Below are 15,459 nucleotides of genomic sequence, written 5' to 3'. Positions count from 1 at the left end.
GCCCGGGCTATACATTTTGCGAGAGTCAGGCAGCAAAGTGGCAGAGCGGCGTCTCCCGGCGGAGCTGACCTTCAGCTGTTGCGCCATCAATATTCATGAGGCCCCGCGAGCCGGCCCGCGGGCGCTCTCATGCTCCAGTCACACACACACAGTGTGGGGCTTTTTTTTTCCCCCCCGCTCTCAGCCGCGGCGCAAAGATGACATTTTAGCGACGGGCCTTATTTATCAAATACGTATAGAATGCGCTGACCTGTTCTTTTATGCGGCGGCGTGGGCGCCGACAACAGCACCTGTCTGTTAGCGTTGTGTTGCGGCGTTAAAAAACGCACGAGTGTTATTGATTTAAAGCCGTCTGGGTGACAGAAGCGATGCAGACAAAAAGCCATTTATCATTCCGTAATAGGTATTCACTAGTGTGGTAAAAGGGAGGAAAAAAAATATGACGGAGGGGAGTTTGTGGACGGATGATTCGGAAACGTTCTTTGCATATGTAGACGCTACGTTTGCTACGATATTTGCCGCCTGACCCGTTTTGAGACCCGCTCCAAAAATAAACAAACACCTCTAGTGCTCATTTGAGAACCACACCAAAATGTTATTATATTATTAATTTATATCTATCTATCTATCTATCTCTCTAGCTATCTAGCTATCTAGCTATCTAGCTATCTATCTAGCTAGCTATCTGTCTATCTAGCTATCTGTCGAGCTAGCTATCTGTCGAGCTAGCTATCTGTCGAGCTAGCTATCTATCTAGCTAGCTTTCTATCTATCTATCTATCTTTCTATCTATCTATCTATCTATCTATCTATCTATCTATCTATCTATCTATCTATCTATCTATCTATCTATCTATCTATCTATCTATCTATCTATCTATCTATCTATCTATCTATCTATCTATCTATCTATCTATCTATCTATCTATCTATCTATCTATCTATCTTTAAAAATAAATTTTTATTATGGCAGGATGACCCTCAAATGTTTTGGTGAGGGTCAATAGAACCAAGGTTTTAAACGACAGAGGTTTTAAACCGGGTCAATTCGACCCGCAATGTAAACATGTTAAATCGGGTCAATCTGACCCACACATGTTCTCAAACGGCTTGTGCCGATCTCTTCTTCGCCTACTGATTTTTGAGCGCGGGCCAGTCCAGTTGCGTGTAGCTTTATCAGAATCCTCTTGAGTGATTTCACGTCTGCGGCAGGATTAACCTTTTGATAGGAAGATTATGTCGCTTCGTCTCGACGTTGCATCTGATCGTCTTACTCTCTGTACAGTGCAGCATGTCAGGAGGGCCTCTTTAAAAGTGATATTGATGAAAAAGATGATAGCATGCACACAAAATAAAAACTCAGAAATATGCTCAAAAACATTAAATATGCTAATGCTAATAGTAGTCCTCCACAGAGGCAATGCTACATGAACAAAAGTATCGAGACACCCTTGCTCTCTGTGATACGAGCACCTGTCCCAATACTTTAGTCCATCTGTCGATCGCTTTTATTTTGGTAGGACGATACATGGCCAAAAGTATTGGGACGGGTGAGCTTTGTGGCCCAATACTTTTTGTCCCTTAGCGTGTCTCTGTACGCCGTCGCGTGACCACATGCGGACGCCAGGAAGCACATCAGGGCCTGGCGCCGCTCCCGAGCTGGACGCTCGTCATTTTGGTCCAGCGCTGACGTTCTGGCTCAATCAAGCGTGTCGTATTGAGCCGCTGGAAGCCAATCCACATCACCCCCCCTACCCCCCAAAAAAACAAAAAAACAGCACAAAGGTTGTTCTTTACTGGTGCCTGTTTTGCAGAAATTAAAAAAAAAAAAAGCGTGAAGAAACATGTTTGGCTGCAGGGGCTCCTCTTATAGTTGTGGAGTGCCGTTGACTTTTAAGCCACTGTGCTAAATCCCAAAGTCGCGTGGTGAATGTGCACAAACACAGTCCGACCCTAAATGAGTCAAGAGGATGGAAAGCCAAGCTTTGATTATTTGTATTTCGGTTTGATCAATTTCGCAATGTTCTGGGGGTGGGGGGTTGGGTGGGGGGGGGGCGTTCCTCTGTTATTTGCGAAATCAGTCAACCGTTTGCTGTTCGTGGGCTCCGGCCAATCCTAGCGCCATATGATGGCATCTTGCCAATGAACTGTTGAACTGAGCTGAGGAGCTTCATTGAGTGAAATTTTCCTATTCGTGATTTGCTCATTGAAAAATACTCATCTGTACTTGGTTAAATTCCAAGGATTTGTCAAAGTGAGTTGAGGAAGGTCAGTTTGACAAAATGAGTCTTTTGCTGCCGCCTTGTGGTATCTAAAGGCCATTACAGGGCGGTGCGATGAATTGTGCGAATACAAAATGCAAACGTATGGAACTTCAATTCGGTAGTCCAGTGGTTGGCACGTCGGCTTCACAGTGCAGAGGTACCGGGTTCGATTCCAGCTCCGGCCTCCCTGTGTGGAGTTTGCATGTTCTCCCCGGGCCTGCGTGGGTTTTCTCCGGGTGCTCCGGTTTCCTCCCACATTCCAAAAACATGCGTGGCAGGCTGATTGAACACTCTAAATTGTCCCTAGGTGTGAGTGTGAGTGCGAATGGTTGTTCGTTTCTGTGTGCCCTGCGATTGGCTGGCAACCGATTCAGGGTGTCCCCCGCCTACTGCCCGGAGACAGCTGGGATAGGCTCCAGCACCCCCCGCGACCCTCGTGAGGATCAAGCGGTTAGGAAGATGAATGAATGAATGAATGTATTTATAAAGCCCTTTCAAACAGCCATCGCTGCATGCAAATTCTTCGACATAATTTCCCACATTAGTCGCTTCAAAAATATGTTTTCGTACCACTTTGTAGTCAAGATACCTCAATGATGGGTTACACGGATGGATAACTACTAAACTTAAGTCGTTTGTTCACGCATCCCAATCCCAAAGCTTCTTTCGTTTCAATCTGCGTTGGTCGTATTGTGCGCGAGTAAAAAAAAAAAAATCAATGAGGAGCGACGCAGCATTGCAGGGGGAAAAAACAAAAAACAAAAGGCCTCCGTCGAAAGGGCTTGCGACTAATTTGTACCTCGTCTTCTGGAGTCGGCCATGACGGCGCGCGCGTTCCGAGGCCCTCAGGCTCAGCTTCTCTCGTTGAGTCCAAGTGGATCAAAACACTTGTTACCGACAACTGCCGCTGATGTTTTTTTTTTTTTTTTAACCCTTTTGACTCTCGCAGTCACGTTGGAGGAGGAGGATGGCGCCGGCGTGTTATTTACCTCGAGAGTGCCGATTGTATGCGTCCACCCGTCGTCGACTGTCTTTTTGGACTAAGATATGCTGCCTGGCTTTCTGCGATTTTCTTGGTTAAAAAAAAAAAAAAAAATAACGGGCGCACAAATCAGCATGTTTGTGCGAGTGGAAAATGTGGAAACGACACTGCGAGGGACGTGTTAACACGTCCATCTGCTCGCGGGGCGCTCGGAGGCTGCGCGAGGCGGCCAAGTGTTACGTTTGCGAGCAAGGTGACGGGATTATTTTCGTCGCCAACTGCTCCGTTTTACCGTTCCAGCGTTTCAGACGCTCGTGCACCTGCTTCGCATTTTTACACGGGACTATGAATGAAGATGTCGGCAGCGGAGATAAAATTACTCACATTGTCAAGTAGTACAGATGCTTGTGTTAATTAAAAAAAAAAAAAAAAGACTGGGGAGGGCGGCGGGGGGGGGACAGAGGTTGGATTTACACTCAAAATCCGCATTTGCATATTTGTTTACCGTTTAACCAGCAGGTCTTGAATGAGTTACTAATTGTACTTTTGACCCCCCCCCCCAAAAAAAATGAAAAGTCCAATTCGATCCTAAAGGTAAATGGAGTGCACTTGTACTGTACTTTAATCACACCATGTTTACTTTTTGGTGTGAGCTCGGACGCGCTCACGCCGCCACGGAAACTGACGGAAAGATTTACCTTTTTAGTTTAAACTGACTTACTTGAATCTCTCACTGTACACTGGCCAACGCCAGAACCTCGGATGTTTTTCTTTTTTTTTTTATTTTTATGCTTTTGGTAAAGTTTGAAATCTATCCGCGTACCAGCTAGCTAACGCCAAGCTAACCTGGGAAGATTTATCTCCCCCCGGTCAAAAGTGTGTACGGATGGCGTCCGAGGCCAACAGCAAAGTAATTACAAAGTCCTCGTCGGCTTTTATTCACCGATTGCTCGACAGTTTTATTGAAATGGCCACTCGCCGGCGCAACACTCCCCTAAACGCACAAACACTTCGGCCCGCTTGGCGCGACGCTACGCACTCCCCCCCACATTCGTATGTCACATGCGTTGCCGTTCCCGTGGCGAGTAGTACATGCGGGCAAATGCTTTGATTCATTGTCACTCGAATCCGAAAAATTGGATCGGTTTGCATCTCAATTGGAACCGCCATTGATTAAAATCGGAATCTTGAAACGAGTCGCGACAGGCTAAGCCAATAGCGGCGGATTGCCGTCGTCTCCTTTCATCTTCGGTTCCAATTTAAGTTGCACTGCGGGAAGTGCGCAAGCCTTTCAATCAGATTATTATTATTATTTTTTTTTTTTTAATATATAACTCACGTTTTGGATTTCACTGCATTGTGTAAAGCAGGGCGACTATACGTAACCATTTCTCCCTTTTGTAATGCGCTCGCCCGGAAAATCGCCGGATGCAAATATTTCCTTGCCCGCACGAGATTCAGCGTGCGGTCGCCCCTTAAAATAGTCCAATAATCCCTTCTCGGGAGCCGCGCGGTCGTCAGATAAGAGCGCTTTCGCTGCAGTCTCAAAGGATCAAGTCACTCTTTTGTCTGCCTTAAAATAGTCGATTTTTTTTTTCATATTGCGAGCTCATTTTTGGTACGATTGTACGCATGCAGCGTGACTTTCAAATGAAGGGATCAAGGCGCGGATTCGAACCTCGAAGGGGATGTCAAAATGGGTTTTCAACGCTGGGGTAGGGGTTTCGAAAGACGGGGTTGTGAGTTTCGTTCAAGCCAGGGCTGGGGTGACAAGTTGGGGTTTGCAAGGAGGAGCGACGACCCCATAAATATTGTGACCGCACCTGTGTGATAAATTAAGCTAATGCTACTGCACGTGTCGCAAAACGGTACGTAAAACCGCTTGGATTTTTTATCGATTTTTTTTTTTTTTTTTTTTTTTTTTGTGACTGCACCCATGTGATAAATTAAGCTAATGCTACTGTATGTGTCGCAAAACCGCTTGGATTTTTTTATCGATTTATTTATTTATTTATTTTTTTGTGACCGCACCCGTGTGATAAATTAAGCTAATGCTACTGTATGTGTCGCAAAACGGTACGTAAAACCGCTTGGATTTTTTTATCGATTTTTTTTTTTTTTTGTGACCGCACCCATGTGATAAATTAAGCTAATGCTACTGTACGTGTCGCAAAACGGTACGTAAAACCGCTTGGATTATTTATCGATTTTTTTTTGTGACCCCTCCCGTGTGATAAATTAAGCTAATGCTACTGTACGTGTCGCAAAACAGTACGTAAAACCGCTTTGATTTTTTTATAGATTTTTTTTTTTTCCTCTGGTTAACTGGTATTCTCCCGCATGCTAATTCTCTATCGACCAATCAATTAAGATTAGCGTGTCTCCGCACCGCGCCGACTGCGACTTGGACAGCGGCGAAGGCCCACCGGAGTGTCGACCAATCACGATAAATCAGTAAAACGGTAGTCGGGCAGCTTCCGGAGCCATCAAAGAAGCCAAAGTGGGTCCAGGCTGTGAGCTACAGCCCAGCGAATTGACGTGAGCGTTCCTCTGACTCAGCTCAAACAGCGAAACGCTCATCTAAAATCCTAAATCACATGAGCTCCTTTGGTGAACCCCCCCCCCCACCCCTTCCAAAAAAAAAAAAACTGGCACAGTACCGTCGAAAGATCTGCAGCGCGTTTTTTTTTTTGTGCTTAATTGAAACGAAACGGATTTCTGCTCTTCGTATCTTCCACGATGAGGCATTGAAAGAAAAGCGCACGGCGGGAGGGAACCGTGCTGGGCCACCTCACGTTTTATGAGCCCCGCACCTATTTTACATTTATAGTGGAAAGCCGGTGACGGAATTGTGCCGCCGTTATTCCGCCTGCGCCCAACGTGCCCCAAAATGACTCTGCTAACGTTTTTTTTAGCGGCGCGTGCGTCACGCCGATCTAGTTGACACGGCGAGCACGTCACGCACCGGAAACCGCGTGGACGATTTGAAACCCTAACCTGAGCTTTAAAACCTGATTTGAAATCAACTTCTGAATCCACTTGCTCATTTGCAAACCGTAACGTGGGCCGAAAGCCTCCTTTGAAGCCGCGATTCTGTCCCCTGATGCCGGCTTTCAAACCGACATTGAAAGGCAATTGGTGGCTTGAAAGCCTCAATCCCGAGCGCCAACCCTGACTTGAAACCCGGACTGACTTGAACTTTGATTTGGAACCAGACCACAAAAAACACAACAACCCCCCCCCCCCCTCCCCCAAAACAAAACAGTACGTCAACACGATGTTGCGCTTTGTGTGCTACTTGATTTGCAACCTCCTTCGTCAAATAACAAGACATGACTCCCTTATTATAAAAGACGTTTAATAGTTTGGAAGAGGCGGCTCGGGGAGAGGAAAAGCCGTCTGACATCCTTCTCGTCAAGAAATAAACTTGCGTTTGGATTTATATGATCGATTGGACTGGGCAGGGGAATCCACAACGGCAACGATGATGAAGACGCAAAGCGCATGCCAGCCCACAAAACGGGCCACGTTGACGACCTTCTAATCACGCTGAAACCAAGTTTGAAAGCATTTTGTTCCCATGGGGGGGGGGGGGGGTAGAAATCAAAACGATTGATCGCTATCAAACTCCGAACGGCAACCCCGTCACCATACCGAAGTACCAAGTCCAAAAATCGACCACTTATGCCAAGTCATGTGACGCCAGTCCTGCAAGTCACGTGGCCCGAGTCGCCCACCTGTGGCATTTAACGCATGCGCTCCTCTCGGTCTAAATATTTAGTTTAACGAATCCAAGCGAGTCAAAAGTCAACAACAAGTCAAGTCAACAGTATTTATAGAGCACTTTCAAACAGCCATCGCTGCATACAAAGTGCTGTACATGGAGCGATTTAACATATACAATAAACAGTAAGACGAATCAGTAATAAGTAATAAGTAATAAGGCGGTAGAAAGCACCAAGCAGTAAAACCAATAGCAAATCTAAGTCATGCTGAGTCAAACGCCAAAGAATACAAGTGAGTTTTGAGGAGGGATTTAAAGATGGGCAGCGAGGAGGCTTGCCGAATGTTCAGTGGGAGGTCATTCCAGAGAGATGGACCAGCAACAGAAAAGGCTCGATCCCCTCTGAGCCTCAGTTTAGTTCTTGGTACGTCTAGCAAAGACTGGTCCACAGACCTGAGGCGCCGGGCAGGGGTGTAGGGGCGTATGAGCTCAGAGAGGTAAGGTGGCGCGAGATTATTCAGAGATTTGAAAACAAAGAGGAGGATCTTAAAAATAATTCTAAAATGAATGGGGAGCCAGTGAAGGGATGCCAAAGTAGGAGTTATATGCTCCCTCTTACGAGTACCAGTCAAGAGGCGAGCAGCGGCATTCTGTACCAGCTGAAGGCGCTTGATGGAGGACTGGCTGACTCCAAAGTACAGGGCGTTGCAGTAATCGAGCCGGGATGTGACAAAGGCATGAATTACTGTCTCAAAGTGTTCATGTGAGAGGAAAGGTTTTATTTTGGCCAGCTGTCTAAGGTGAAAGAAGCTGGATTTAACAACGGCACCAATTTGCCGATCGAGTTTGAAATCACTGTCCAGTTTAAGTCCCAAGTTTGAGACCGTTGATTTCAGATAAGGAGATAGGGGGCCCAAGTCTACAGGATGGAATGTACAAGGTCCACTGGGGCCAAACAATATCACCTCTGTCTTCTTTTCGTTGAACTTCAAGAAATTTTGTGCCATCCAGGTTTTGATTTCTTCCAGACAGGATAGGAGTGGCCTTAATGAGAAGGTGTCTTTCTTGCTCAGTGGGACATAGATCTGGCAGTCATCTGCATAGCAGTGGAAAGGAATACCATGTTTCCTTAAGATGGAACCCAATGGGAGCAGATACAGCGAGAACAGCAGAGGCCCCAGAATTGAGCCCTGTGGAACACCACATGACAGGGGAGCAGTGCGTGATTCAGAGCAGCCAAGGCTGACACAAAAGGTCCTGTCAGCTAGATAGGACCTAAACCAATCAAGAACACTCCCGCCAATGCCCACCAAGTGCTGCAAACGAGTCAGCAGAATACTGTGATCCACTGTATCAAATGCTGCAGTTAAGTCCAATAAAACCAGACACACGTGGTCTCCAGAGTCATTTGCCAGGAGGATGTCATTAGAAACGCGTAACAGGGCTGACTCCGTGCTATGCATCGTCTTGAAACCTGACTGGAAGACCTCCAAGATGTTATGTTCATCCAAGAAAAGTTTCAACTGCATGTGCACCACTTTTTCCAGAATTTTGGAAATGAAAGGCAGTTTGGAAATGGGTCTGTAACTTGACAGCTCATCTGGATCAAGACCAGGTTTCTTGATCAAGGGTTGGACCACAGCATGTTTAAACTGTTGGGGAACTACACCAGAAGAAAGGCTGCTGTTGATGATATCCAAGACCGATGCACCAACACTCGGGAGAACCTCCTGAAAGAAGCGTGGGGGAAGAGAGTCGCAAGGGGAGCCAGATGGCTTCGTCTGGCAAACTACATCCTCCAAAAGCGCCAAGGACACAGTATCAAAAGAATTTAGGACAGCTGAACATGGAACATGGACAGAGGGGTCAGATGCGGTATTTGGGACCGGAATCCTAGCTGTAGAGACCTTATCAATAAAGAACTGAAGGAATCTGTTGCACATCTCGGCTGAAGAATCCGCGCAAGTAGGCAGAGGGGGTTTGAGTACAGAATCTATCGTTTTAAATAGTGCACGAGGGTTGTGACGGTTGGCTAGAATAAAAAACAAAACAAAAACGGGCATTACCGTGCGTAAACACAACTCGGGTCGGTTGAGCGCGAGACGGCGCGGACGTCAAACGAATGCTCGGGCTGCGGTTCGAAAAACCAACCGACAAGGATGCGGAGGAAAGCCGCACGTGTTTCCAAACTTGTTCGACACGGAGACGGTGTTAACATGCTTTGTTCCAGCGCCCCCCCCACCCTCACCCCCACACACCCCCACGCCTCTCTCGATCCTTCCTCCTATCCAAACAGTTCCCTGGTTTGAAGTCGTAGCGAACCTGCCGAGTAAGACCCCCCCCCACCCCGCACACCCCATCCTGCTTTAGGAGCCGCGGGGCCCGAGGGAGGCTCGGGTTACAAGCCTCCAAGCCGCGCGGCATTAGCCGAGCCCGGCGAAAATAACAGCTCGCCATCTGGAAGCGATGCGGCAGCCGTCCTCGCCTTCAATCACGCTGACCTCAATTAAGTTTCATTTGTTGAGTAGTTTTATTCACTCCTCGGCGCGGCCGCCGGGGGGGGGGGTCTTTCTTCTTCCCCCCCCCTCGTATGGAAATCCTCCCGAGATGGCCGTCGTTCTCAAACGGGGATCCTCTGCAAATCACTTACGTAGCATCTAAAAAGTGCAGATCTACATATGGGGATCAGCAAAGCTAATAAAACAACCAAACCGACGAGTACCCCCCCCCCCCCCTTCCGCCCCCCCCCTTCCCATTAGTCCACCTTATGAGGGCCTTCTCTAGAGAGCACCTTGAGTGCGCCAGCACAAAGCCGGCCTTTGTGACCGAGAGAGCCTACTTGGTATGCCGGGGGGTTAAGAGTGGATGTTTTTTGGCGACGCTTCCCGCTCGGGGACTCGGAACGCGGAGGGGAGGTTTTTGGTGGGGGGGGGGGGGGGGGGGGGGTTATGGACGCGGTCTTTCTTGACCCCACTTAAACGGGAGACAATGAGCCCACTTGAGCAGAGTCCTCGGCAGCCTCCGATCTTGGCTTTTCTTCGTTGTCGAAAGAAAGGGGGAAGAAAAAAAAAAGAACCTCACATGAGCTTATTTGTGAGCGCGGCAGAAGATTTTAATGAGCAAAACCGCGCGATGAACGCGGCGGAATTTGAGAGGAGCAGATTTGAAGTCAACATGGTCTCTGTAGGGCGGCCCGGTAGTCCAGTGGTTAGCACGTCGGCTTCACAGTGCAGAGGTACCGGGTTCGATTCCAGCTCCGGCCTCCCTGTGTGGAGTCTGCATGTTCTCCCCGGGCCTGCGTGGGTTTTCTCCGGGTGCTCCGGTTTCCTCCCACATTCCAGCTCCGGCCTCCCTGTGTGGAGTTTGCATGTTCTCCCCGGGCCTGCGTGGGTTTTCTGTGGGTGCTCCGGTTTCCTCCCACATTCCAGCTCCGGCCTCCCTGTGTGGAGTTTGCATGTTCTCCCCGGGCCTGCGTGGGTTTTCTCCGGGTGCTCCGGTTTCCTCCCACATTCCAAAAAAAAACATGCATGGCAGGCTGATTGAACACTCTAAATTGTCCCTAGGTGTGAGTGTGAACGTGGATGGTTGTTCGTCTCTGTGTGCCCTGTGATTGGCTGGCAACCGGTTCAGGGTGTCCCCCGCCTACTGCCCGAAGACAGCTGGGATAGGCCCCAGCACCCCCCGCGACCCTAGTGAGGATCAAGCGGCTCGGAAGATGAATGAATGAATGAATTTCCGAGAAGCGCAACGCATTATTGTTTGTCTTCTATTTCGGGATGTGTAGCATCAAGATTTTTTTTATTTTTTATTTTTAGAAATCCAACATCGATTTTTTTTTTAAACATACTTCGAGAAATCGCGCTCGGCGTGACACGGCGCAGCTTTACCCCAACAACAAACCACAAACACAATAATAATGCGACCGTGCCTTCTGTCACCAAAGTTGTAAATGTCGACTTTCTCAGCAAATTTTTATCATCGAGTTTTTAAAATATTTTTTTTGGTGGTTATTATTCGTTGTGGTCGCTGTTCATCTTGATACACTTAAAATATGCAAGATGATGCCTTTGAAAATGGAAAGACGGAGCTTGGAAGACGGCCACCGTCCTAATGCCGAGCAGATAAAACAAAGAGGATTATGGGTAATGTAGTCTATAACCGTTTTAGCTCTGGAATGAAGCAGATGATTCTTTTTTTTTTTTTTAACTCTCAAAAGCTTTACAGCTTATGTGCGCCGTTTTGTTTACCAGCGTTTGTTGCGTTCTTTTTCACATCCGGCGCCGATGATGATCTGCGGACAAACTCATGGTTTGGATTTACATTTTTGCCGTGAAACGGAGGCATCCATTTTTAATGAGTCACACTTCTGTTTTTGTCCCCGTCATGTGAACGAAATCTCAACCGGAAGGCTTCCGCGCATTTGAACAAAAATCTGTTGCTGACGGAAGTCTGCCTCACCTCTTTGAGAGCCGTGGGCGCAGCTTGCCTCGCCCGCTGGCAGATTTATTCGTGGCATATTTGCGATGAATTATTTCACATTTTGCAAATGTTTCAAGAAGCAGCAACGCAGCATTCCCTTCAAACTCATCCAGGCACAAATCTGAACACGGGCAGTCGGGGGTGTGCTTCAGGTGGTTACACAACCCCCCCCACCCCCCTCACATCCAAATGATGACTGAAGAAAAACCAAACCGGGTGCGATTGTTCGCCTCATTTGTCAAAACGCAACCAAAACGGTTGAATTTCGATATTTTCCATCGGCCCGCCTACTGTTTTCTTGTGAAGAATTGGGAGGTCCACTTTTTTGGCGGAGAAGGGCTTTTTTGTAAGGGGCTTTGCGGCGGTAGGGGGTCGGGGGGGCGGGGGGGTCGGGTCTGCCTGTGCGCGCGTGTGACATGCCACCATTGTATTTACCATGAGACATTCTTCTGTTCTCAAGGCTCCATGAGTGCTTTGTGTCCCGACGGAATGATTGCAAGTGTTTGGCCCCCGCTTGCCCATTGAGGTGGCGCGAGGCTTTTGCTAGCTTTTGCTAGCGTGTTGAGACGTCGACTTTGTTCTCACTATTTGGGCCTTTGTTCCGCGTCAGAGTCGGGGAAAGGAAAAAGTTAGTCAAAACAAACTTTTGAGGAAGGGGGGGGGGCGGGGGGTTGGACTGGAGACCATCTTGTTTTAATATTGTACAGTGTTTTTATGTGTTTCAAGCTCGAGCAGCCCGCGTCTGACGTGACTTCCTTCCGAGCAGTACGGAAGTCCTCGCGGTTAGCACGTCCGCCTTGAATTGTCGCCCATCTGTCAGGCGGACGACGCTTTAAAGTTGGCATCCATCCGCTGAAACAAACCTCTCGTATGATCAGTCGACGGAGGATCCCTAAAATCCATCCATCCATCCATCCATCCATCTTCTACCGCTTATCCGGGGCCGGGTCGCGGGGGCAACAGCTTTAGCAGGGAAGCCCAGACTTCCCTCTCCCTAGCTACTTCGTCCAGCTCTCCCCGGGGGATCCCGAGGCGTTCCCAGGCCAGCTGGGTGACATAGTCTCTCCAGCGTGTCCTGGGTCTTCCTCGGGGTCTCCTCCTGGTGGGACATGCCCGGAACACCTCACCGGGGAGGCGTTCAGGAGGCATCCGAATCAGATGCCCAAGCCACCTCATCTGGCTCCTCTCGATGTGGAGGAGAAGCGACTCGACTCTGAGCCCCTCCCGGATGACCGAGCTTCTCACCTTATCTCTAAGGGAGAGCCCGGACACCCTGCGGAGAAAACTCATTTCGGCCGCTTGTATCCCTAAAATGGCCGCTTCAAACCACAATGTCAAGCTTTGAGCCTTGCTGGGTACTTTGGGAACTTTTTTTTTTTTTCCCAAATCAATTCTCGCCTATCCGTTTCGTAGACGTCGTTCAAATTCGGCACCAGTCAGGTGAAATCGCAAACGCAGTTTGGCCTTTGAAGGAAACTGAGAAAATGCTTCTAAAATGGCCGCTTCCGAGCCGCGTGACGGACGTCCTGCGTCTTTTCGGGCCACGGTCACAACGTATGCAAAAAATCTCTCGTTACAAGTTTGTCTTCCCTGAAAATGGCCGACTTCCTGCGCCTCTTTTTCAGGATCGGGGTGATTAAGACTTTTGATGCCAAACTTGCTTACATTCGCCGGCTCTTTGTGACAGGATATGATGCAAGATGCTGCCGCGGTCCTTTTCACTCGCCGTTCTTTAGTCAGCCGCCCTGTCCGTCTCGCCTCTTCAAATCTGTCGACGTACGCCGGCCTGATTCTCACTCGAAACAACCACCAGTGCATTTTTTTTTTTTGCACAGAGAATGAAAATGCGCGTCAGCTTGTTGTGCTTTTGGACCAAAACAGCAATGGCTGCTTCCATTTGCGTCCATCCATTAGCCGCATTAAGTTGCGTCTCAGCGAGATGCCATGTGAATATCGTGTTTTGTGTTGTTGTTGTTGTTTTTTTTTTTTTTTCACTGGGCGAAACGCAGGTGGAAAGACACAAAGAAGCTTTCAGAACAACCCAAGGGGGGGGGGGTCAAAGTAGTCCAGCTCTGGACTATTTGTACTCGGTGACGTGATGCAAGGGACGCCATGAGAGTCTTTCAGGGCACACCTGTGGAGCGGGCAAACCAGAGTGATGGCAAGAGGCGAGCTAATCGGATTGATCAGGCCGCGATGGGCACTCGCTGACTCTTATAAGGTTTTATTTATGGAAGTATCCTTTTCTGTGCCGGGCCGGGTCCTGATGAGATCACCGATACTGATTGTGGCCTTGAGCCGTGGCGATCGATCCTCATTCAGTGGCGGGATTCAATTTATACATCGGCGGGTGCGGCGCTCGCCGGCGTATCAACGCGAGGGCGTTTGTTTTTTTTTTATCTGACGCTGACAGTCTGCATCTTTGCCGGTGGTGGATTTCATGGCGCGAGGGGGGGGTGGTGTGGGTAGAAAAGTATGTTTTAATGCCACCTCAGCGCTGCCTAATGCTTCGCCGGCGGTGCAGAAGAGGGGATGTCGCCGGTCACCGTCAGACATTCCGTGTCATTATCATGCATCATGATTTTGACAAGGATTGAATGAATGCTAACGCTTTATTTAAGTTTTTATGTTTTTATGTCGTCTCCCGGCGGCCCGGTAGTCCAGTGGTTAGCACGTCGGCTTCACAGTGCAGAGGCACCGGGTTCGATTCCAGCTCCGGCCTCCCTGTGTGGAGTTTGCATGTTCTCCCCGGGCCTGCGTGGGTTTTCTCCGGGTGCTCCGGTTTCCTCCCACATTCCAAAAACATGCGTGGCAGGCTGATTGAACACTCTAAATTGTCCCTAGATGTCTCTGTGTGCCCTGCGATTGGCTGGCAACTGATTCAGGGTGTCCCCCGCCTACTGCCCGAAGACAGCTGGGATGGGCTACAGCACCCCCCGTACCCTAGTGAGGATCAAGCAGTTCGGAAGATGGATGGATGGATGGATGTCGTCCCAACCCCCCCAGTTGCCAAGTGGCTCTATGACATTCTTGAGTCAAAATCCACAAAGGCTAAAACGCATTGACACTCTGGTTCCAATCACGTTGGAGGAACGGATCTGTTCCATGAAATGCATCACTTCCTTGACACAATTACTACTTTCCTATTGGCCCAAATTAGACAGCGAGGCCACTGTGCTTGTTAGCTGCACTTCTGTTTTAGTGGGCAGCGCGTGGTTACAACGTCTGCTTCGTAGTTCTGAGCTTCAGAGGTTGAATGCGGGCTCCGGCCTTCCTGTGTGGAGTTGCGATGTATGATTGTGTGTGGGGGGGTGGGGGGGGGGGTGTTTTTTTTTTCCAGGTACTCCTGCTTCCTCCCAGGGGTATAGTCAGGTCGTTTTTCAGTGGGGTGGTCATGCACGTGCACACATTTCATTCACTTTCTTGTAAGCACCTCTGGAACCAAGAGGTCAGTGTTTATCACATCATCCCAAAATCAGGTTGCACACACGTCCATCCGCTTACGGTACGAGTAGAAACACAAGTCGAAGCAACAAAGCAACGTTTTGTTGCGCTTCATATCCTCTAACACAGTTTTCTTTCAAGATTCGCACATGGAGGCGTTTTATTTCACGAAACCGTGACTGTGGATGGTTATGATAAACAATGCCCTGTCGGCCATTTTGTTAGCTTTGCTACGGTGTGAAAGGAATGATTTTGATTGGCAACACTGAACATTTTCTTTTTACGATTTGTTTGACCTAAAATCAGGATATCCTGTCTCTTTTAATCCGCCAGGTAACACCGTTTTCTTTCAAGATTCGTACGTGGGGGCATTTTATTTCATGAAACCGTGACTGTGGATGGTTATGATAAACAATGCCCTGTCGGCCATTTTGTTAGCTTTGCTACGGTGTGAAAGGAATGATTTTGATTGACATTGACAACACTGAACATTTTCTTTTTACGATTTGTTTGACCTAAAATCAGGATATCCTGTCTCTTTTAATCCGCCAGGTAAGAATTGTCTC

General features: G+C 48.4%; 1 protein-coding gene and 1 long non-coding RNA gene across 13 annotated transcripts in view; one reads left to right on the top strand and one right to left on the bottom strand.

The window, feature by feature from the left end:
* tenm4 (teneurin transmembrane protein 4) overlaps positions 1 to 15,459 on the top strand; it is a 163,276-nt gene that overhangs the window by 7,881 nt on the left and 139,936 nt on the right. The gene's annotated exons all lie outside the window — the stretch shown is intronic.
* Positions 1 to 15,459, bottom strand: part of LOC127609025 (uncharacterized) — a 262,601-nt gene that overhangs the window by 242,712 nt on the left and 4,430 nt on the right. Inside the window, exon 2 of the long non-coding RNA XR_007964446.1 lies at positions 12,572 to 12,620. This is a non-coding gene — a long non-coding RNA (uncharacterized LOC127609025). The remainder of the gene's footprint in view (positions 1 to 12,571; positions 12,621 to 15,459) is intronic.

Source organism: Hippocampus zosterae, chromosome 10 (assembly GCF_025434085.1).
Source record: "Hippocampus zosterae strain Florida chromosome 10, ASM2543408v3, whole genome shotgun sequence".
Classification (NCBI taxonomy): Eukaryota; Metazoa; Chordata; class Actinopteri; order Syngnathiformes; family Syngnathidae; genus Hippocampus; species Hippocampus zosterae.
The sequence above is the reverse complement of the archived record's forward strand: the minus strand, read 5'-3'. Positions and strand labels throughout refer to the sequence as shown.